Source organism: Molothrus aeneus, chromosome 22 (genome assembly GCF_037042795.1).
Source record: "Molothrus aeneus isolate 106 chromosome 22, BPBGC_Maene_1.0, whole genome shotgun sequence".
In the NCBI taxonomy this organism is placed as follows: domain Eukaryota; kingdom Metazoa; phylum Chordata; class Aves; order Passeriformes; family Icteridae; genus Molothrus; species Molothrus aeneus.
This window is the reverse complement of record NC_089667.1, coordinates 4,310,628-4,331,631: the sequence shown is the minus strand read 5'-3', so window position 1 is coordinate 4,331,631 and position 21,004 is coordinate 4,310,628. Positions and strand designations below refer to the sequence as shown.

General features: G+C 47.4%; 1 protein-coding gene across 4 annotated transcripts in view; it reads left to right on the top strand.

The window, feature by feature from the left end:
* The window catches only part of GRAMD1B (GRAM domain containing 1B), a 168,066-nt gene that overhangs the window by 69,298 nt on the left and 77,764 nt on the right, over window positions 1–21,004 (top strand). Inside the window, exon 1 of one of the 4 annotated variants that reach the window (XM_066564574.1) lies at window positions 4,191–4,340. The exons of the other annotated variants lie outside the window; for them this stretch is intronic. The gene's annotated coding sequence lies outside the window, so the exon portion shown is untranslated. Of the gene's footprint in view, window positions 1–4,190; window positions 4,341–21,004 lie in introns of those variants that run through there. 4 annotated transcript variants of the gene reach the window in all.

Here is a 21,004-nt window from a genome sequence, read left to right as displayed (position 1 = left end):
TCTTGAATTTTTGGGCGATCCGGGCCCACAATAAGCTGGATTTTGGCTGGCCACAGCCTGGCTGAGGGCACAGGGGATGCTGATCCTTCTGCCTGGGCAGCTGGAGGAGAAACTGCTCTTGAGGCACAGAGGTGCTGCCTCAGCTTCCCTGGGGCTGGGGCAGTGCTGGGAAGGAGCTGGGAACTGCTCCCTTCAGCTGGAATGCTGCTGTCCTCACAGGATCACTGGGAACTGCTCCCTTCAGCTGGAATGCTGCTGTCCTCACAGGATCACTGGGAACTGCTCCCTTCAGCTGGAATGCTGCTGTCCTCACAGGATCACTGGGAACTGCTCCCTTCAGCTGGAATGCTGCTGTCCTCACAGGATCACTGGGAATTGCTCCCTTCAGCTGGAATGCTGCTGTCCTCACAGAGCCCTTTGGATCTCACAGCCATCAGCTCTTTCTGAATGCAGCTGCTCACTGCAGGGCGTTTCTTCTTCATTCTCTGTAGGGACAGAAAAATTCCGCTGGTCTGAACTGGGAATTTGGGGTGTTTTGCACTGGTTTGGTGAAGGGTCCTCCCGCTGAACAAAGCAGCTCTCTCCTGGCTTTGCAGCCAGCACACACACACCCCTCATCATTCTGTGCTTTCAGTGCTGTAAATCTTTGGAATATGAAAAGATTTGCAGTGGTTACCTTGGGAAATGAGTGCATCTTCACATTTCATAGTCAGCAGCCAAAAGGAGAGGTACCAACCATTCCAGAGGAGTGTGGAACATCCTTTTATGGATTTTATATCTATAAGGCATTCCCTGGCTTCCTCCTGAGCTGAACATGCACACTTTTCACCGGGTGTTTGCTGCCATTTCAGGAGATTTGGGGAAAATCTGGGATAGTGGTAGTGGGCAGGTGAATTCTGCCCTTGAGAATTTAATTCCAGTAACCATTATCATCAAACTCTCTTTGTTTCAACAGAGAATTCATTCCCTCAGCTTTCTGCATCTTACCCCACAGCAGCACTGCACTGGCACAAGGAAATGAGTGCATCTTCACATTTCATAGTCAGCAGCCAAAAGGAGAGGTACCAACCATTCCAGAGGAGTGTGGAACATCCTTTTATGGATTTTATATCTATAAGGCATTCCCTGGCTTCGTTCTGAGCTGAACATGCCCACTTTTCACACATTTTTCAGGCGTTTTCTGCCCTGCTACAGGAGATTTGGGGAAAATGTGGGATAGTGGTAGTGGGCAGTCTGCTGGGTCATTTCTGCCCTTGAGAAGGTAATGGTTACTGGAATGACCATCAAACTCTCTTTGTTTCAGTAGAGAATGAATTCTCTCAGCTTTCTGCATCCTGCCCCACAGCAGCACTGCATCTGGCCAAGGTCTCCAAGGCAGCTGCTCCTTTAAAATGGAATTGCCTGTGATGGGAGAAATCTGAGAGCAGAGCAGCTCCAGCAGCTCCCTGCTCAGCTCTGCCCTCTCATCAGCCTCGTCACTGCTGCTTCCTCTGGGCCAGGCTGCAGTGCCCACAGCAACCCCAGAGCCTCGCCAGGGCTGTGCCCTGCCAGCCCTGCATCCTTCCACGCTGGACTCCGAGGTCACGGCTCTGTGCTGCTTTTCCCCCTGCCCCACTGTGCGTGTGTAACCCAGCTGGGATTTTATCCTCTTTGGCTCCAGTGGTGTTTTCCTCCCCTGCTGCTGCAGGGAGGCTCCCTCAGGCTGCTGGGACTGGCCTGGGACAGATCCCCCCTTCCTGCCGATGACTGTAACCGTGTGAGTGCTCGCTGACCTCTGCCTTTCTTCTTCTGCTTCTTTGCCTCCCCCTCCACTCCCCCTGGCCTGTGCAGAGTGTTTGTTGTGCTCTTGGTGTGTGGAGCAAGGTCAGGCACTGGGATGCCTTCAGCCCCTCTGCTTTTTCCCCTCTTCTCCTCCAGCTTTAACCTAATCCTTCTCCTGAAGCTCTCCCTGCTTTCCTTTCCCTCCATGAGCCCTGCCCCAAACCTTTGGCTGCTGGCTCTGCTCAACCTCTTCCTGCTGTTTCAGTGCCATTCCCATGGGAATATGGGCCTGTTTGGGGGTCTGGCAAAGCTTCCAGCTCTGTAAGAGTTCATGATGTCTTTACTCTTTGCTCCAGGCTTAGGCTTCTTTATGTAGTTCAGGCTTTGTGCAGCACCTGCCACCCATCCGTGCCCTGAGGAACCAGGATTGATGCTGGGCTCCCCAGGGAGGGTGGCTCTGTGGGTTAGGGGCACCCTCTGCCCTCTGTTCCTGTTGCCAGCCTTTGTTCTGCCCTGTTGTTGTTGCCCCTGAGCCTGGGAGAGCCCCTGAAGGGGCTGGGGGGGCTTTCAGTGATGCTCTGAAATGCCTCTCTGCAGCCTCAAGCTGTGTTCTTTAGCTGCTTTCTTCTGTCTCAGGTTTCAGAAATGAACGATTCGGGATCTTTCTCCTCCTCTGCAGTCATCCCTCTAAGGGCTTTTATTCCTAAAGCCAAAAAAAAAATCATAGTGTGGTTCATGACCAGTTTATCTGAAACTGGAGGTTATTTTTTTATAGGATACTGCATGAGCTACCCCACAGGTCCAGATGGGAACAGAAGGTTTGGTTCCTCCAGTGTCTCCACGGGTGATGCCTCAGGCAGGGCCAGCCCAGGGACTCCAGGCTGTTGCACTGCAAATAAAGGTTCAGCGTCATGGACTGGAAAGGCTTGGCTTCCAGCAGGTCTGAAGGCTTTATTTAGGCATTTAAAAGCACTCTGATTTGGGGAGTCTGCATGTTCAGCATGATGCTGAGTGGAAATCTTCCCCTGTTCAGGTGCTGGGCTGTGGTGTGATGGGAATTGTTTCAGGCCCTGAGATAATTCAGGATTTCCTTGTCTCTAAGATCAAAACCAATCAAGATTTCTGCCCAAGGCAGTGACCTCTTGCTGCCTGCTCACAGTGGCTGCACGTTCTTGGCCGTGAAGGCAAAAATTAGGAAATGACTTTGCTTTGAATTTCCCAGAAAAGGAGAAGGGGGATTTCTCTCTCAGGTGTGCCATGAGTCACAGTTCTCTGATTTGCAGAGTGACTGAGCCTTTCCCGGCCTGGGAGGGGTTCTTGCACCACCTCAGGCAAAAGGAAGGTTGAGTTCAAACAGGCAGGACAATGAGGGGAGGCAAAGAGCCAAAGCACAGCGTGAAAGCAGGATTTTAAATTTCTAATATTGCTCAAGAAAGCAGCAGTTACAACCTGAATCATGCCAGCCTCTCTACCTTCCTGGTGGGTGCTGCCCCTCATTCTCCCAACACAAATATTCTTCCTGTTCCCAAGTCTCTCTGGGCAATTATTTTTCTCCTTTTGATGGAGGGCTGTTTTTCTCCACTCTCTGATTCCAAGCAGGAATCAGAAAAAGGTGGGAATCAGAAAAAGGTAGGAATATTCCAGGTAGGAATCAGAAAAAGGTAGGAATATTCCAAGCAGGAATCAGAAAAAGGTAGGAATACTGCAAGTAGGAATCAGAAAAAAGTAGGAATATTCCAGGTAGGAATCAGAAAAAAGGTAGGAATCAGAAAAAGGTAGGAATATTCCAGGTAGGAATATTCCAAGTGGGAATCAGGAAAAGATAGGAATATTCCAGGTAGGAATCAGAAAAACGTAGGAATCAGAAAAAGGTAGGAATACTGCAAGTAGGAATCAGAAGAGGGTAGGAATATTCCAAGTAGGAATCAGAAGAGGGTAGGAATATTCCAAGCAGGAATCAGAAAAAGGTGGGAATCAGAAGAAGATAGGAATCAGAAAAAGGTAGCAATATTCCAAGCAGGAATCAGAAAAAAGTAGAAATACTGCAAGTAGGAATCAGAAAAAGGTAGGAATATTGCAAGCAGGAATCAGAAGAGGGTAGGAATATTCCAGGTAGGAATATTGCAAGCAGGAATCAGAAGAGGGTAGTTATATTCCAGGCAGGAATCACCAAGAAGGTGCTGTGCTGCTGTTCCACCTTTCTGTCCCTCCCGGGGCCCCAGCTCCAGGGCACAGGCTCAGAAATGGCTCTCGGGCGCTCTCTGTCCTGGCCATGGAACTACAGCTCCCATCATGCCTGCAGACAGAGAAATGCTTTTTTTTTTTAATTTATTTTTTTTTTTTTGCTGGAAATGAAGCCTCATGTGACTTCCCAGCTGCTGCAGCACAGAGCGAGTCCCTGCAGGGTTTTTTTCCCCGGGAAATGGAGGTGTGCCCTGGCTGGCCGATGCTGTGATGGCATCTGCAGCGCTGCACATCGCTGCTGCTGCTGCTGCTGCTGCTGCTGCTGCCCTCGGGGAGGACTCGGCACTGTGCCCACCTGCCACATTTTCCTGGGGATCTGTACACCTGTAACCGAGGTGCATATACCCGTTAAACTCTCTGCTCCTCACATTCTGACATTCTCTCCGGCAGTTCTTCCTCTCTCCCCGTAACATTTCCTGATTTGTTTCTAATTTCCCCTCCCACTGGTTCTGTCGCTAGCAGGTTTTGTTTTGCATGCTTTTCACAGACCCAAACAGGGGTTTTTTGGTGCTTCCTTAACTCCTGCAGCCTTTTCTCTCTTTTTTTTTTTTTTTTTTTTTTTGCCATATGGGACAATCACAGTGTGGCTGAAGTGGTGCCTCACAGGCAGCACATTGAATTCTCTGCCTGCACCTTTCATCTGTCTGAGCCTGCTCAGCCCTCTGTTTGCACTGCTGGGCACTTGAAAAAGGGAATTTTTTTTATTCCCTGGGAGTCTTTGGGAGGTGAGGCTCTTATTCTATAAATAGAAAAAGGGAATTTTTTATTCCCTGGGAGTCTTTGGGAGGTGAGGCTGCTCTGGGGAACGTGGAGCCGCACAGAGGATGCCCTGCTGGCTGTGAGCTGGGGCTGTTGCAAGGGTAATGCTGACAAAAAGCAGCTAAGGAATCCTTTCGGAGGCAATTAGGAGCTGGAAGCCCGGGCTAGCAGGACCGTGGCTGTGGATATTTATAGAGCCTGGAATTCCTCCCCGGAGCTCAGGCATTTCACAGTGGGTTGTTCCCTTCCTAAGGCTGCACTTCCTCAGGAGATGTTTCCTGTTTGCTTTTAAGTTCAGGAGCTGCTGCAGCCACAGGGAGCCTCTGCTGCAGAGAGGCTGAAACGTGGAAATTCAGCTTTTTCTGAACTGCAGAATTATGACTCTGTAGCTCAGGATTTGCTGAAAGTCCTCCATGAAGCTGTTGTGCTTTTCTCACCCCCCCTTCCCACGCTGTTGTGAACTTGGAGGAAATCACAGAAGTAGAAATGTCATGAAGGGACGTCTGTGGCTTCATGAAAGAGGGATTGGGGAGCAGAGGGTGTGGATTTGCTGTTTGTGCATTTCTGTGTCTGCACTGGATTCCTCAGGAGGTTGAAATGAGCGTTCAGAAGAGGGGCTCTGTGTCCCTGACAAGGCTGTACTGCATGGAATCATGGAATGGTTTGGGATGAAGGGACCTTACACCCACCCAGTCCCATGGCAGGGACGCCTTCCACCATCCCAGGCTGCTCCAAGCTCTGCCCAGCCCAGCCTTGGGCACTGCCAGAGATGGATTCCTTCCCAGTATTCCCTCCAAACCTCCTCTCTCCCAGAGCATTTGTGTATTCTGAGCACAAAGGAGCAGTGTGCCAGCGTGGGTTTGTGCAAGCATGCATGAACGCATGGCAGCACAAACACAGGGCAAAATCCACGTGTCTGTGTGCCAGGGCAGGAGCCCTCTCTGTGCTGCTGGCCCTTCCTAGGGCTGCCTTGGTGCTGAAGGCTCCTGCCTGTCCCCAGCCTGAGAAAAGGAGAAATTCACCCCCGTGCCGTTGTCCTCCAGCACAGGCTGATGGCAGGGCTGTCAAATATTGAATATAACAAACCCCTGTGGGTCTGCCAAATACTGAATATAACAAACCCTTGTGGGTCTGCTACGGTTGTAAGTTAAATATTGAATATAACAAACCCTTGTGAGTCTGCCAGGGCTGTGAAATATTGAATATATTAAACCCCCGTGGGTCTACCAGGGCTGTCAAATATTGAATATACCAAACCCCATGGGTCTACCAGGGCTGTGAAATACTGAATATAATAAATCCTTGTGAGTCTGCCAGGGCTGTGAAATATTGAATATACTAAACCCCCATGGGACTACCAGGGCTGTCAGATATTGAATATACCAAGCCCTTGTGAGTCTGCCAGGGCTGTGAAATATTGAATATACCAAATCCCCATGGGTCTGCCATGGCTGTAAAATGCTGAATATAATAAACCCTTGTGGGTCTGCCACGGCTGTAAAATATTGAATATACTAAACCTTTCTGGGTCTGTCAGGGCTGTGAAATATAGAAGATACTAAACGCCCATGGGTCTGCCAGGGCTGTCAAATATTGAAAATACCAACCCCCCCTGGATCTGCCACAGCTGTAAAATACTGAATATACAAACTCCCTGTGGGTCTGCCAGGGCTGTGGGTTAAATATTGAATATACCAAAGCCCCATGGGTCTGCCAGGGCTGTGGGTTAAATATTGAATATACCAAAGCCCCGTGGGTCTGCCAGGGCTGTGGGTTAAATATTGAATATACCAAAGCCCCGTGGGTCTGCCAGGGCTGTAGTTAAATATTGAATATACCAAACCCCGTGGGTCTGCTCCCTGGGGTGTGACAGAGTGTGGCAGTGCCTGTGCCCAGGGCAGCCGCAGTGCTCGGTGCTGCTTTTGCAGAGGCTGAGCTGCTCTTTGGTGTGTTCAAACCCCTCAGTGTGTCCAAACCCTGCCATAAATCCATTTGTGGGTCCCTGCGTGCTCCTGCTGCGTGCCTGAGCGCCGGGGGATGAATAAGCACTTTCAGGCAGCACTTTGAGGCAGTGATGTTCTCAGAGGCTTTGATTTGTCTGAGCTCTGCAGTGTTTCCCTGCCTCCCTCTGCTCTGCCTGCCCGCTGCTCTGCTCTGGGGAGCTGCTGGGCTGCCTCACAGGCTCCAGGCTGATTTCCTGGAGCAAAGCAGGCCAGGAGGACCGGCAGGGAGAAGCTGGGGGATGGATGGGGTGGCGTGAAGTCACCGCGCTCCGCCAATCCGGGCAGGCACACGCAGCTACGGATGCCTCCCGATGCTGGCACCCAGCGCACCTTTCCTGGGGCTTTGGTGCCTCCAGCCCGAGCCCAGCGTGCACCAAAGGGTTACTAGGTCAGGCCCAGTCGTGTGAGAGTGTTGTGTGAGGTGAGTGTGCTCAGGGGTGCACTGAGCAGCCTGCACCCCGCGTTCTGCGCTGCGCGCTCTCTGGTACGGCTGCTCTGCACCATCGCTGCTTCACCTGCCTGCCTGCCCCCCCTCACTCTTCTCTTCCCTCCCCACATCCACCCCCCTCGTGTCTGAGCACTCCTCCTGCCCCTGTGCACTGCCCAGAACCCACCTGCTTTCCTTCCTGTCCTCCTGACTCCTGGAATGCCCACTCGGGGTGGCTGGGGTGGGGTGGGTGACTCTCCCTTCTTGCAGAGAGGGAGGATGAGCAGCTGGCTGCAGGCTGGGCTGTTCCCCTGGCTCACTGCAGGCTGGGCTGTTCCCCAGCTGGATAGAAGCTGGGTTCTTCCCCTGCTCACTGGAAGCTGGGTTGTTCCCCTGGGTCACTGCAGGCTGGGCTCCAGCTCACTGGAAGCTGGGTTATTCCTTTCTCCCTGCAGGGTGGGTTGTTCCCTGCTCATGCAGGCTGGGTTGTCCCCTTTCTCACTGGAAGCTGGATTCTTCCTCAGCTCCCTGCAGGCTGGGTTGTTCCCTGTTCACTACACGTTGGGTTATTCCCTTTCTCACTGGGAGCTGGGTTGTTCCCTTGTCCCTGCAGCCTGGGTTGTTCCCTGCTCACTGGGAGCTGGGTTATTCCTCAGCTCACTGCAGCCTGGGTTGTTCCCTGCTCACTGGAAGTTGGGTTTTCCCCAGCTCCCTGCAGGAGCTCAGCCTGGAAGGGAAGCTGGGAGCAGCAGGAGGAGGAGCAGGGTCCTCTCTGTCCCTCCTGCTGGACACTCGGGTGGTGGCAGGAGGAAGGAGTTGAGGGCATGGCAGTGACTCAGGTCTTGTGCCAGGCTCCAAACAAGTTCCTAACCTGGGGCCATCCCCTTGAGATGCTTTCCCTGCCCTTCTCTGGGTGGGGGGCAGAATCCTGCCACTAACCCCTAAGCGACTTCCATTGTTCTCATCCTCCTGCCAGGTTGTTTGCCTGTTATTCTTCATCCTCTTTTGACTTTCCCTTTCTCTCCCCTCCCTCCCTCCCTCCCTTCTCCCCTGATGCTCTTGTTCACTGCTAGGCCAAGCAGAAAGCATGGAGACGTCTGATATGGCGACAGCAAAGGTAGGATGGAAATGCTGCCGGCCTCACTGTGCGTAAGTGGTTTCGCTTGGCACCTTCTTACTCTGTCTCTCCACCGCCCTCCTGCCCCCTGCCCACCCTCCCTGCTGCTGGGACAGCCAGGGAATCGCTCTGGGATGGGGTTTGAGCCCTTACAGTCGCGAGGTTGGAGGAAATGCTGTAGGGCTGGTGCTGGAGGCAGAGGTCGGGGTTGGGAGGGAGGGGATTTGGGGAATGCGGTCCCTCCGTGGCATCTGAGGTGGGAGCAGGGATGCTGCTGGATGAGGGAGTGACACTAGATGGTGCTTTAGGGGCAGCTTTCCACTCCCAGGGACGGTTGTGTGAGGAGAAATTCCTTCTGGCAGCCTCTTGAATTTATTTTTGGTTTTTTTTTTTTTTTTTGGAAAGGATGTCGGGGGAGTGTCAAAAGCGAGAAAGTAACTCGAGCTTATGGATGCATCCACCCTTTTCTGTGAGGCTTCTCTGTTGCCTGTGCCTTTCACAGGGCTGTGGGTTCTGCTTTCCTGTGGGCTGGCAACCTGGGAGTGGATCCAGATGGGTTTGAGAGGTGGGAATGGCTGGGAGCACCAGGCTGGAACCACTGGGTGCCTTTAGAGCCAAGGTTTGTTCTCCTGGGCACCAGAAGGACCCTCCTTGGGGTCAGAGCAGGGTTAAAGTGCAGGGGATGTGTCTGCAGAACGTGTTTGAGGCTTTATCTGACAAAGGATGAAATTCAGCGTGGGCTGGCAATCTGGGAGTGGATCCAGATGGGTTTGAGAGGTGGGAATGGCTGGGAGGCCTGGGGAGCACCAGGCTGGCACCGCTGGGTGCCTTTAGAGCCAAGGTTGGTTCTCCTGGGCACCAGAAGGACCCTCCTTAGGGTTAAAGCGCAGGGGATGTGTCTGCAGAACGTGTTTGAGGCTTTAGCTGACAAAGGGATGAAGTTCAGCGTGGCTGGAGGGAGCCATGGCTTGCAGGGAGTGGGGAAGGGCATTAATAGTTAAAAATCTGCTTTTGAGGCTGCTCTGGATCCTGCAGCATGGCTGTATTCCGGGGAGAAGCTCCCTCCTGGGTGTAGAATTCCCTGGTTAAACCCCTCACTGATCTCAGGGGTTAAACCCCTCACATTGCAGGGCTCATGGAATCCAAGCTGGGCTTTCCCTGTCACGTTTATTCCAGCTGTAACTCTCCATCCTTTTCAATTCCCCTTCCCTGAAGCCTGGATGGTGCTGGGGAAGGTTCTGCCCCAGGACTGGGTCGCTCCCTGATGCAGCTTTTGATTTTTTTTTTTTTAAGTGTTTATCAATAAATTGTATGATGTGCTTCTGGATAAATGTTGCTTTATAAAGGTGAACTCGTCCTCATTCTCATATTTGCTGAAACCTCAACTGCTGCAAACCCTCTTCAAGCTGGAGGGCTTGGAAAAAAATATCATTGAGGGTGCTGAAGGGTCTGTGGCATTTCAGTTAGAGCTGTGGTGGCGTTTTGGGGAACTCAGTTTTATCTCTGGCTTGACAAACAGACGTTTTCCACGACAGGAACAACAGAATCACTTGAAAATTGTTTTTCTCTGTACCTGTTTTTTGTAGGTTTTGGTTTTAATTAAAGGGAAATGTGACCTGCAGTGTTAAAGCACCATCTTAGGTGAATGTACTGAAAAAAAAAATCTATCTTTTTGGAGAAATGGAAAACTGAGTTGAGTTTGAACCTTCTAAAACAGATACAATTGGGAATTAGTTATGTAGACATTCCTGGAATTTGCACAGGTTTATTTGAACCTAACCTTGGTGAGTGCTGATATTTAGCCCCCAATTCTTTATTTAAAACCCCAAAATTCTGTTTCCTTTGCTGACTTTGAGCCAGTTACCCCTGTGAGGAGTTTGGAGCACTGAAGGGATGTCGTTAATTTTGCTTAATTTCTGCTGAGCTCAGTCTGGAGGAATTTCTGAGGAGGTTGAAGAGATTCGTTTCCTCCCATGTGCTGGGATGTCCTGTCACAGCTGCTGTCCCCTGTGTCACCCTTCCATTGGTGTCACCCTTTCATTGGTGTCACCCTTCCACTGGTGTCACCCACCTCTCCCCTGTGTCACCCTTCCATTGGTGTCACCCTTCCATTGGTGTCACCCACCTCTCCATGGTGTCACCCTTCCATTGGTGTCACCCACCTCTCCATGGTGTCACCCACCTCTCCATGGTGTCACCCACCTCTCCACTGTGTCACCCTTCCATTGGTGTCACCCACCTCTCCCCTGTGTCACCCTTCCATTGGTGTCACCCTTCCACTGGTGTCACCCACCTCTCCCCTGTGTCACCCTTCCACTGGTGTCACCCACCTCTCCATGGTGTCACCCACCTCTCCCCTGTGTCACACTTCCATTGGTGTCACCCATGTCTCCATTGGCGTCACCCTTCCATTGGTGTCACCCTTCCACTGGTGTCACCCTTCCACTGGTGTCACCCACCTCTCCACGGTGTCACCTTTCCATTGGTGTCACCCTTCCATGGTGTCACCCTTCCATTGGTGTCACTCACCTCTCCACTGTGTCACCCTTCCATGGTGTCACCCACCTCTCCATGGTGTCACCCACCTCTCCATGGTGTCACCCTTCCATTGGTGTCACCCACCTCTCCCCTGTGTCACCCTTCCATTGGTGTCACCCACCTCTCCATGGTGTCACCCTTCCATTGGTGTCACCCACCTCTCCATGGTGTCACCCACCCTTCCATGGTGTCACCCATGTCTCCATTGGCGTCACCCTTCCATTGGTGTCACCCACCTCCCCACTGTGTCACCCTTCCATTGGTGTCACCCACCTCCCCACTGTGTCACCCTTCCATTGGTGTCACCCACCTCTCCATCGTGTCCTTCCTTTTCTGCTGAGGCACCTTCCAGCCTTGTCACTGTCACATTTTCTGATAAATCCTCTTCGCCCAGGATTTTTTCTCCTGGGAAGCTGAGAAGCCTCAGAGAAAAATGAAAACAAGAATTATCTGATTGGCTTCTCCTGTGTTTTGTTGTTTTGGAATGTGGTTCAGAGACTGTTTATCCAACAGGTGATTGTTTGATTGGTTTCATGTGAATTGTTTTGATTTAATGACCAATCACAGCCAGGCTGTGTTGGGACTCTGGAAGGAGTCAGGAGTTTCCATTATAATTCTTTGTAACTTTCTGTCTGTATCCTTTCTCTATTCTTTAGTATAGTTTTAGTATAGCATTGATATAATATAATATAATATAATATAATATAATATAATTAATATAATATAATATAATATAATATAATATAATATAATATAATATAATATAATATAATATAATATAATATAATTAATATAATATAATTAATATAATATAATATAATATAATTAATATAATATAATATAATATTTAGCCTTCTAAGAACATGAAGTTGAGATTCTCAATTCCTCCTTCATCCTGGGGGAGGAAGGAAATACCACACAGGCTGGCTCAAGCACTGGCATTTCCTGCCATGCCAGAGAATGGTGTGTTCCCACAAAAAAAAAAAAAAAAAAAAAAAAAAAAAAGGAGAAATTCAACTTTTATCCATTATTCATCCTCATTTTGGGGCTTTTTGGAGCTGTTGGTGGGCTTGGAGAGCTGCTGTGGGACAGGGACACGGGGCTGTGTCACCTCCAGCTGTGCTTGGCCTGCCAAAAGTGAAACCCCTGCATTGCTCCATCCCTGCTCCTTGCTGAGTGCCTGGGAAAAGCAAATTAAACTCTTGGAGAAGGGGGAGAAAAAAAAAATATCAGGTGAATGTGGGGCTTGTTGAGCGAGCAGGGGTCGCTTCCCAGGTGAAATGGAGATTGGAAAATCAGTGAGCTCCTTTCACCCCTGGCACTGCAAGGTTCTGCTTCTCTGCCCTGCAAACACACAGAGAAATCCTCTGGATTTTAGGATGTTGTGGAGATATTCCAGCTGATTTGCTCGCTCCATCCTGGGGGAAACGTGTCCTGTCCTGAGCTGCAAGGGGGTGCTGAGGGAAGGCAGCCAAGGTGCCTTTTTGCAGCATCTCAGAGGATTTTAGAGCTGATTTCCTTTTTGCAGCATCTCAGAGGTTTTTAGAGCTGATTTCCTTTTTGCAGCATCTCAGGTTTTTAGAGCTGATTTCCTTTTTGTAGCATCTCAGAGGTTTTTAGAGCTGATTTCCTTTTTGCAGCATCTCAGGTTTTTAGAGCTGATTTCCTTTTTGCAGCATCTCAGAGGTTTTTAGAGCTGATTTCCTTTTTGCAGCATCTCAGAGGTTTTTAGGGCTGATTTTCTTTTTGCAGCATCTCAGGTTTTTAGAGCTGATTTCCTTTGTGCAGCATCTCAGAGGTTTTTAGAGCTGATTTCCTTTTTGCAGCATCTCAGAGGTTTTTAGAGCTGATTTCCTTTTTGCAGCACCTCAGAGGTTTTTAGAGCTGATTTCCTTTGTGCAGCATCTCAGAGGTTTTTAGAGCTGATTTCCTTTTTGCAGCATCTCAGAGGATTTTAGAGCTGATTTCCTTTTTGCAGCATCTCAGAGGTTTTTAGAGCTGATTTCCTTTTTGCAGCATCTCAGAGGTTTTTAGAGCTGATTTCCTTGGCTTTCAGCAGGCAGCCCTTGGCTGGGGTTGCTCAGAGAAGTCTGTGTGAGGGGAGAAGGACAAACCAGCTGTGTGTGAATGAAACAGTGCTAAATATTCCACTTTTACTTTCTGTGGTTGCCCCTGTGCTTCCAGCTTCCCCCCAGGCCCTGCCTGGGGCCGTGGCAATATCCTGTGCAAAAATTGCCCTTTTTTGCCTTTTTTTGCCTTTTTTTTCTGCCTGCCTGTCCCTTGGTGCAGATGTCCCTGCCTCTGCAGAGGCCATGTCCAGCCCTGGTTTATCCTGACAGCACCATCAATGTTTCTTTCATCCAAGCAGGAGGCCAGGAAAAAAAAAAAACAAACTCTGGTTTTGTGTATTCCTTGTGACCTAACTTTTAAAATCCACGATAGTTTGTGCTCACAGCTCAGGAAAACATCCTGTCTTTTTATCCAACCCTCTTTTTATTTTTTCTTCTGCTCCCGATCTCCCAATTTTTCCTTCAGTTTTGAGAAAGTTCTGCCTGGTTTTGGCTTTGTTGCTGTTTTTTTTTAGTGTTTGTGTGTGTGTGTGTGCTGCTGCTTGATTTCCTCCTCCTGACTGGGGCTGGAGGCAGCCAGGAGCCCCAGGGGAGGTTTTATTAATGGAATTCTTCATCTGGACCAGGAATACTCAAAATGTTACTGGCACCAGGCCAGGATCCAAATTATCTTAATTCTTTTTGAAGTTTGTGAGAATTTTTTCCTGGGAGAAAGGACAGGGGTGAGGCAGGACAACACAACCACATGAACTTGTGTTATTTTTATTTATTGTTTGTGCTGAGCCAATGATGCATCTAATTAAAAAAATATATATTCCCACCCCCAATAATCCAAATGGCATTCTGATGATAAAATCATTGGATTTGCAGCCTTTATGGCTGGAGGGGAAAATGAACCTTTGGTCTAAGATCCTGTAGGAAGGGTGAAAATGGTGAAAATTTGTATTTCTGGCTCTGAGAGGGCACCTGCACATCCTTCAGAGCTGCTCTTCAGCCCAGCTATTATTTTTATTTTCACAAAACATCAAAACAAACTCTAAGGAAACCCAGTGTTTACCCTTTTTTATGCCTATTTTTAATTTTTCCTATGGAAAAAGAATTTTTACCCAAATACCAATGCCTTGGGAAAGCTCTTTTAAATGCAAAACATGATCATGAAAGATATTTGCCACTTCAATTGACATTTTACACAGATGAGGACAATATACCAATGATGCTTTTCACAATCATTTTCAGAATTACAACCTGCAGTTGCACAGAGCAGTGAGAATCAGGGATTTATAGAGGTGAGAATCAGGGATTTATTGAGCTTCCATTTCCCAAACAGGGGCTAGAAATGGCTTTGAACCCTCCAGCCACAGCTTTGACAGGTATTTTCTTTCCATTTTCCCCTTTAGTGGGCTGGAGTAGGTAGATAATTAATCTGGAATTCATCTTGCCTGTGACTGATGGGTATTCTTAGCTCTGAGGAGGTGGCTGTGCACAGCCCCTCCCTCCTGATACCTACAGCTGCTTTTGGCTTGCCTTATTTCAATTTTAATACCTTTTTTTTTTTTCCCTTTTTCCTCACTGGAATAGTGAAATGCAGAGGATTAGGGGGAAAGTGAAGGGTTTGTTCATTCTGGCACAGATGGATCAGCCAGAACCTGGGATTGGGGTTGGGAATACCTGATCCACTGTCCCTCCAAGGCTCCTGCTGGGAGGATTTTAAACAAACACCTTCCCAGCCATCTCCTTCCTTTGATAATTTCCCCACCCCTCACATTATTTGGATTAAAAAAAAAAAAAAAAGAAGAAAATTTAAAAAAAAAAAAGGAAAAGTGCATGACTGCTTATCTCTTAATACCTTTCTTGCCTGAGCTTTGATTTCCAAACATGTGACTCTGCAGCATTAGGCTGTCCTAGATTTGCCAAGCTTGCAGGTCTCCTGACCCATTTTACAGCATTTGTGATTTGCCTCCCTCCTTGCCAGCCTGCAGGCCCCAGCTGCAAAGCTGCTCCTGGAGAAAAGCCCAGCCCAAAGCCTGGCCCAGGCTGCTCCAGGTGGGACCTAAGAAGGGTCTGGGATTATTCAGGGTGAGTCTGGGATTATGCAGGGTGAGGTTTGAAGGTGTTTTTCCCATGCTGTTTGTCATGGGGAAAGGCCTGTGCCTGACTTTATGGTTAAATGAGGGCTTTTTGTCTAAAAATAAGCAAAAAAAAAAGCATTGCAAAGTTGTTGTTGGAGCAAATTCCCAAAGCAGGGATTTGGGATGTCCCTGCCTGCCCTGGGGCTCTCCCCATTTCAGGGTTACTCCCCCAGTTTCTCAAACTTCAGCCCAAGATGCTGTTTCATTTCAGCCACCCTGGAATGCTCCAAGCCCTCAAAAAGTGGTTTTCTGCTGAATTCAGAACTGGAGCTTTGCTGCTCTTCATCTCTTCAGGGTTTGGGAGAACCAGGAAAAAAAACCAAAATCTCTTTGTGGTTATCAGGCAGAGTAGGAGAGCAAAGAACCTCATTTGTCACTTTCCAGAGGGGATGTGGGCACCAGAATCCCAGAACTCCCTCAATAAATGTCAAAAGAAAGATTTGGAAACCGGGGCAGAGCTCTGGAACTGCCCCGAGCACCCCCTGAGCAGAGAACACAACAAGGGTGGTGATTTCACACATCAAAGTTTTCATATCAGTCCACTCATCATTATCTGCAGCCATGGGGATGGGGGCGTGGGTGCAAAAAAACAAATTGACCAAATACCATTTAAAGCCCTTCAAGAGAGCAGAATCTTTATTCACACACAGCTGCCTGTTCTCCTTCCTCTGCCACCCCTAAATTCCTGCAGGATTTACAATCCAGACCGTTCCTATCCCAGGCCCAAACCCCTTCAGAGCTGCGTGGAATAATGAAAGCGTGGGTGTCCACCCCAGGCTTCACTTTTTGAAGAACTTTACGGATAAATAATGAAATTATAAATTATTTGAGATACCCTGTCCCGCTCCCCAGCTCCTGCTGCGTGCAGCGTGCTGGGATCCCACGAGATAAACCAGAATTCCAGGGAAAATTGGTTTTCTATAAGGAAAATTGGGTTTTCCTTTGGGAATTTTGGTTTTCCATTAGGAAATTTAGGTTACCATTAGGAAATTCAGTTTTCCATTAGGAAATTTCGTTTTCCATTCGGAAATACAGCTTTCCTTTAGGAAATACAGTTTTCCTTTGGGAAATCTGGTTTTCCTTTAGGAGATTAAATTTTCCATCAGGAAATCCAGTCTTCCATTAGGAAATTCGGTTTTCTATAAGGAAGATTGGGTTTTCCTTTGGGAATTTTGGTTTTCCATTAGGAAATTTAAGTTTCCATTAGGAAACTCAGTTTTCCATTAAGAAATTCAGTTTTCCATTGGGAAGTTTGGATTTGCATTAGTAAATTCAGTCTTCCATTAAGAAATTCAGTCTTCCATTATGAAATCCAGTTTTCTATTAAGAAGTTTGGTTTTCTATTAGGAAGTTCAGTTTTCCATTAGGAAATTCAGTTTTCCATTAGGAAATTCAGTTTTTCATTAGGAAATTCAGTTTTCCTTTAGGAAATCAGGTTTTCCTTTAGGAGATTTAGTTTTCCATCAGGAAATCCAGTCTTCCATTAGGAAATTCGGTTTTCTCTAAGGAAAATTGGGTTTTCCTTTAGGAATTTTGGTTTTCCATTAGGAAATTTAAGTTTCCATTAGGAAATTCAGTTTTCCATTAAGAAACTCAGTTTTCCATTAGGCAGTTTGGATTTGCATTAGGAAATACAGTTTTCCTTTAGGAAATATGGTTTTCCTTTAGGAGATTAAATTTTCCATCAGGAAATCCGGTCTTCCATTAGGAAATTCGGTTTTCTATAAGGAAGATTGGGTTTTCCTTTGGGAATTTTGGTTTTCCATTAGGAAATTTAAGTTTCCATTAGGAAACTCAGTTTTCCATTAAGAAATTCAGTTTTCCATTGGGAAGTTTGGATTTGCATTAGTAAATTCAGTCTTCCATTAAGAAATTCAGTCTTCCATTATGAAATCCAGTTTTCTATTAAGAAGTTTGGTTTTCTATTAGGAAGTTCAGTTTTCCATTAGGAAATTCAGTTTTTCATTAGGAAATTCAGTTTTCCTTTAGGAAATCAGGTTTTCCTTTAGGAGATTTAGTTTTCCATCAGGAAATCCAGTCTTCCATTAGGAAATTCGGTTTTCTCTAAGGAAAATTGGGTTTTCCTTTAGGAATTTTGGTTTTCCATTAGGAAATTTAAGTTTCCATTAGGAAATTCAGTTTTCCATTAAGAAACTCAGTTTTCCATTAGGCAGTTTGGATTTGCATTAGGAAATACAGTTTTCCTTTAGGAAATCTGGTTTTCCTTTAGGAGATTAAATTTTCCATCAGGAAATCCGGTCTTCCATTAGGAAATTCGGTTTTCTATAAGGAAGATTGGGTTTTCCTTTGGGAATTTTGGTTTTCCATTAGGAAATTTAAGTTTCCATTAGGAAACTCAGTTTTCCATTAAGAAATTCAGTTTTCCATTGGGAAGTTTGGATTTGCATTAGTAAATTCAGTCTTCCATTAAGAAATTCAGTCTTCCATTATGAAATCCAGTTTTCTATTAAGAAGTTTGGTTTTCTATTAGGAAGTTCAGTTTTCCATTAGGAAATTCAGTTTTTCATTAGGAAATTCAGTTTTCCTTTAGGAAATCAGGTTTTCCTTTAGGAGATTTAGTTTTCCATCAGGAAATCCAGTCTTCCATTAGGAAATTCGGTTTTCTCTAAGGAAAATTGGGTTTTCCTTTAGGAATTTTGGTTTTCCATTAGGAAATTTAAGTTTCCATTAGGAAATTCAGTTTTCCATTAAGAAACTCAGTTTTCCATTAGGCAGTTTGGATTTGCATTAGGAAATACAGTTTTCCTTTAGGAAATATGGTTTTCCTTTAGGAGATTAAATTTTCCATCAGGAAATCCGGTCTTCCATTAGGAAATTCGGTTTTCTATAAGGAAGATTGGGTTTTCCTTTGGGAATTTTGGTTTTCCATTAGGAAATTTAAGTTTCCATTAGGAAACTCAGTTTTCCATTAAGAAATTCAGTTTTCCATTGGGAAGTTTGGATTTGCATTAGTAAATTCAGTCTTCCATTAAGAAATTCAGTCTTCCATTATGAAATCCAGTTTTCTATTAAGAAGTTTGGTTTTCTATTAGGAAGTTCAGTTTTCCATTAGGAAATTCAGTTTTCCATTAGGAAATTCAGTTTTCCTTTAGGAAATCAGGTTTTCCTTTAGGAGATTTAGTTTTCCATCAGGAAATCCAGTCTTCCATTAGGAAATTCGGTTTTCTCTAAGGAAAATTGGGTTTTCCTTTAGGAATTTTGGTTTTCCATTAGGAAATTTAAGTTTCCATTAGGAAATTCAGTTTTCCATTAAGAAACTCAGTTTTCCATTAGGCAGTTTGGATTTGCATTAGGAAATACAGTTTTCCTTTAGGAAATATGGTTTTCCTTTAGGAGATTAAATTTTCCATCAGGAAATCCAGTCTTCCATTAGGAAATTCGGTTTTCTAGAAGGAAAATTGGGTTTTCCTTTAGGAATTTTGGTTTTCCATTAGGAAATTTAAGTTTCCATTAGGAAACTCAGTTTTCCATTAAGAAATTCAGTTTTCCATTGGGAAGTTTGGATTTGCATTAGTAAATTCAGTCTTCCATTAAGAAATTCAGTCTTCCATTATGAAATCCAGTCTTCCATTAAGAAGTTCGCTTTTCCATTAGGAAGTTCAGTTTTCCATTAGAAAATTCAGTTTTACATCAGGGATTTTGGTTTTCCATTAAGAAATTCAGTTTTCCATTAGGAAGTTTGGATTTCCATTATGAAATTCAGTCTTCCATTAGGAAGTTCAGTTTTCCATTAGGAATTTTTTGTTTTCCGTTAGGAATTTTGGTTTTCTATTAGGAAGTTCAGTTTTCCATTAGGGAATTGTGTCTTCCATTAAGAAATTCAGTTTTCCATTTGGAAATTCAGTTCTCCATTTGGAAATTCAGTTCTCCATTAGGAATTTTGGTTTTCTGCTAGGAAATTCAGTTTTCCATTAGGAAATTCAGTTCTCCATTAGGTTTTCTGCTAGGGAATTCAGTTTTCCATTAGGGAATTCAGTTTTCCATTTGGAAATTCAGTTCTCCATCAGGAAATTCAGTTCTCCATTAGGAATTTTGGTTTTCTGCTAGGAAATTCAGTTTTCCATTATGAAATTCAGTTTCCCACTCGTTTCCACAGCCCTTAGGTGATCCTAGGGGGGGCTGACTCTATTCCCTTCAGGAAGCTGCAGAGGGGACCTTTGTCAGGAGCTGTGGTGATAGGGCAAGGAGAAATGGGTGCAAGTTGAAATGCAGGTTGCATGTCCCAGCAGGGATGGATTTCTCTTTTTTGGCCCGAGCAATCGCTCACCCCTGCTCTGGGAGAGCCAGGAATTGGAGTGGTGCTTTGGCAAATCCCCCCCAAGCATCCGCAACCAAATATTGCAGCACTGGCAGAGGGAGGAGAGCCCTGGGGCTCCTCCTGCAGCTCCCCTGTGCTGGAAGGGAAAAGCAAATCAAGCTCTTGCTGCAGAAAAAGGCCAAGGGAGCACGACCCACGTGTGTGAGGGGCCTTCCAAACCCCCTTCTGGGCTTGCTGGCCCCAGAAACTGATTTCACAAATGGGGAAGCATGGCCAGGGCTGAGGGGAGATGGAGAGGGGCTTTGTGAGAGCATGGAGTGACGGGGCAGGGGGATGGCTTCAGAGTGACAGAGAGGAGGGGGAGATATTAGGAAATATTTACTGTGAGGGGCATGGGATGGCTTCACACTGACAGAGAGGAGGGTTAGATTGGATAATCAGAAATATTCTTTACTGTGAGGGGCATGGAGTGCAGGGGGGGGTGGCTTCATGCTGACAGAGAGGAAGTTTAGATGTGAGGAAATATTTACTGTGAGGGGCATGGAATGACAGGGCAAGGGGCAATGGTTTCACACTGGTGGAGAGGAGGGTTAAGTTGGATAATCAGAAATATTCTTTACTCTGAGGGGCATGGAGTGATAGGGCAAGGGGGATGGCCTCATGCTGACAGAGAGGAGGGTTAGACAGGGAATATTTACTGTGAGGGGCATGGGGTGGAAGGGGGATGGCTTCATGCTGACAGAGAGTAGGGTTAGATTGGATAATCAGAAATATCGTTTACTGTGAGGGGCATGGAATGCAGGGGCCATGGGTTTGCACTGACAGGAGGTTTAGATATTAGGAAATATTTACTGTGAGTGGCATGGAGTGCAGTGTGGCCTCGCACTGATGGAGAGGAGGGTTAGATTGGATAACAGTAAAGAATATGAAAGAATATAAAGAATGAGGGGCATGGAGTGCGGGGGGGATGGCCCCGCACTGACAGAGAGTAGGGTTAGATTGGATAATCAGAAATATCCTTTACTGAGAGGGGCATGGAGTGATGGGGCAGGGGGCGATGGCTTCAGTGACACAGAGTAGGGGGGTTAGATTGGATAATAGGAAATATTCTTTACTGTGAGGGGCGTGAGACCCCGGAACAGAGAAGCTGCAGGTGCCCCATCCCTGCAAGCGTGCGAGGCTGTTCCAAATCCAGGCGCTGTCCCTGCCGTGCCCGGGGGCTGTCACCAGGGACCCTCGCTGTCCCTGCCGTGCCCAGGTCTATCACCAGCGGACCCTCGCTGTCCCTGCCGTGCCCGGGGGCTGTCACCATGGACCCTCGCTGTCCCTGCCATGCCCGGGTCTATCACCAGCGGACCCTCGCTGTCCCTGCCATGCCCGGGTCTATCACCAGCGGACCCTCGCTGTCCCTGCCGTGCCCGGGGGCTGTCACCAGGGACCCTCGCTGTCCCTGCCGTGCCCGGGGGCTGTCACCAGCGGACCCCCGTGGCCGGGCGGGGCTGCGGGCCGTGTGCCGGCTCCGGGGGCCGGGCCGTGCCGCGGGTGCCATGGCACGCTGCGGTCCCGCGGCTGCTGCACATGCTCAGCAGCAGCAGCAGCAGCGGCAGCGAGCGGGGCGGCTCAGCCCCAGCCCCCGGCGCTGCTGCCGTCGCTGCTGCTGCGGGGAGCCCTGCGCGCC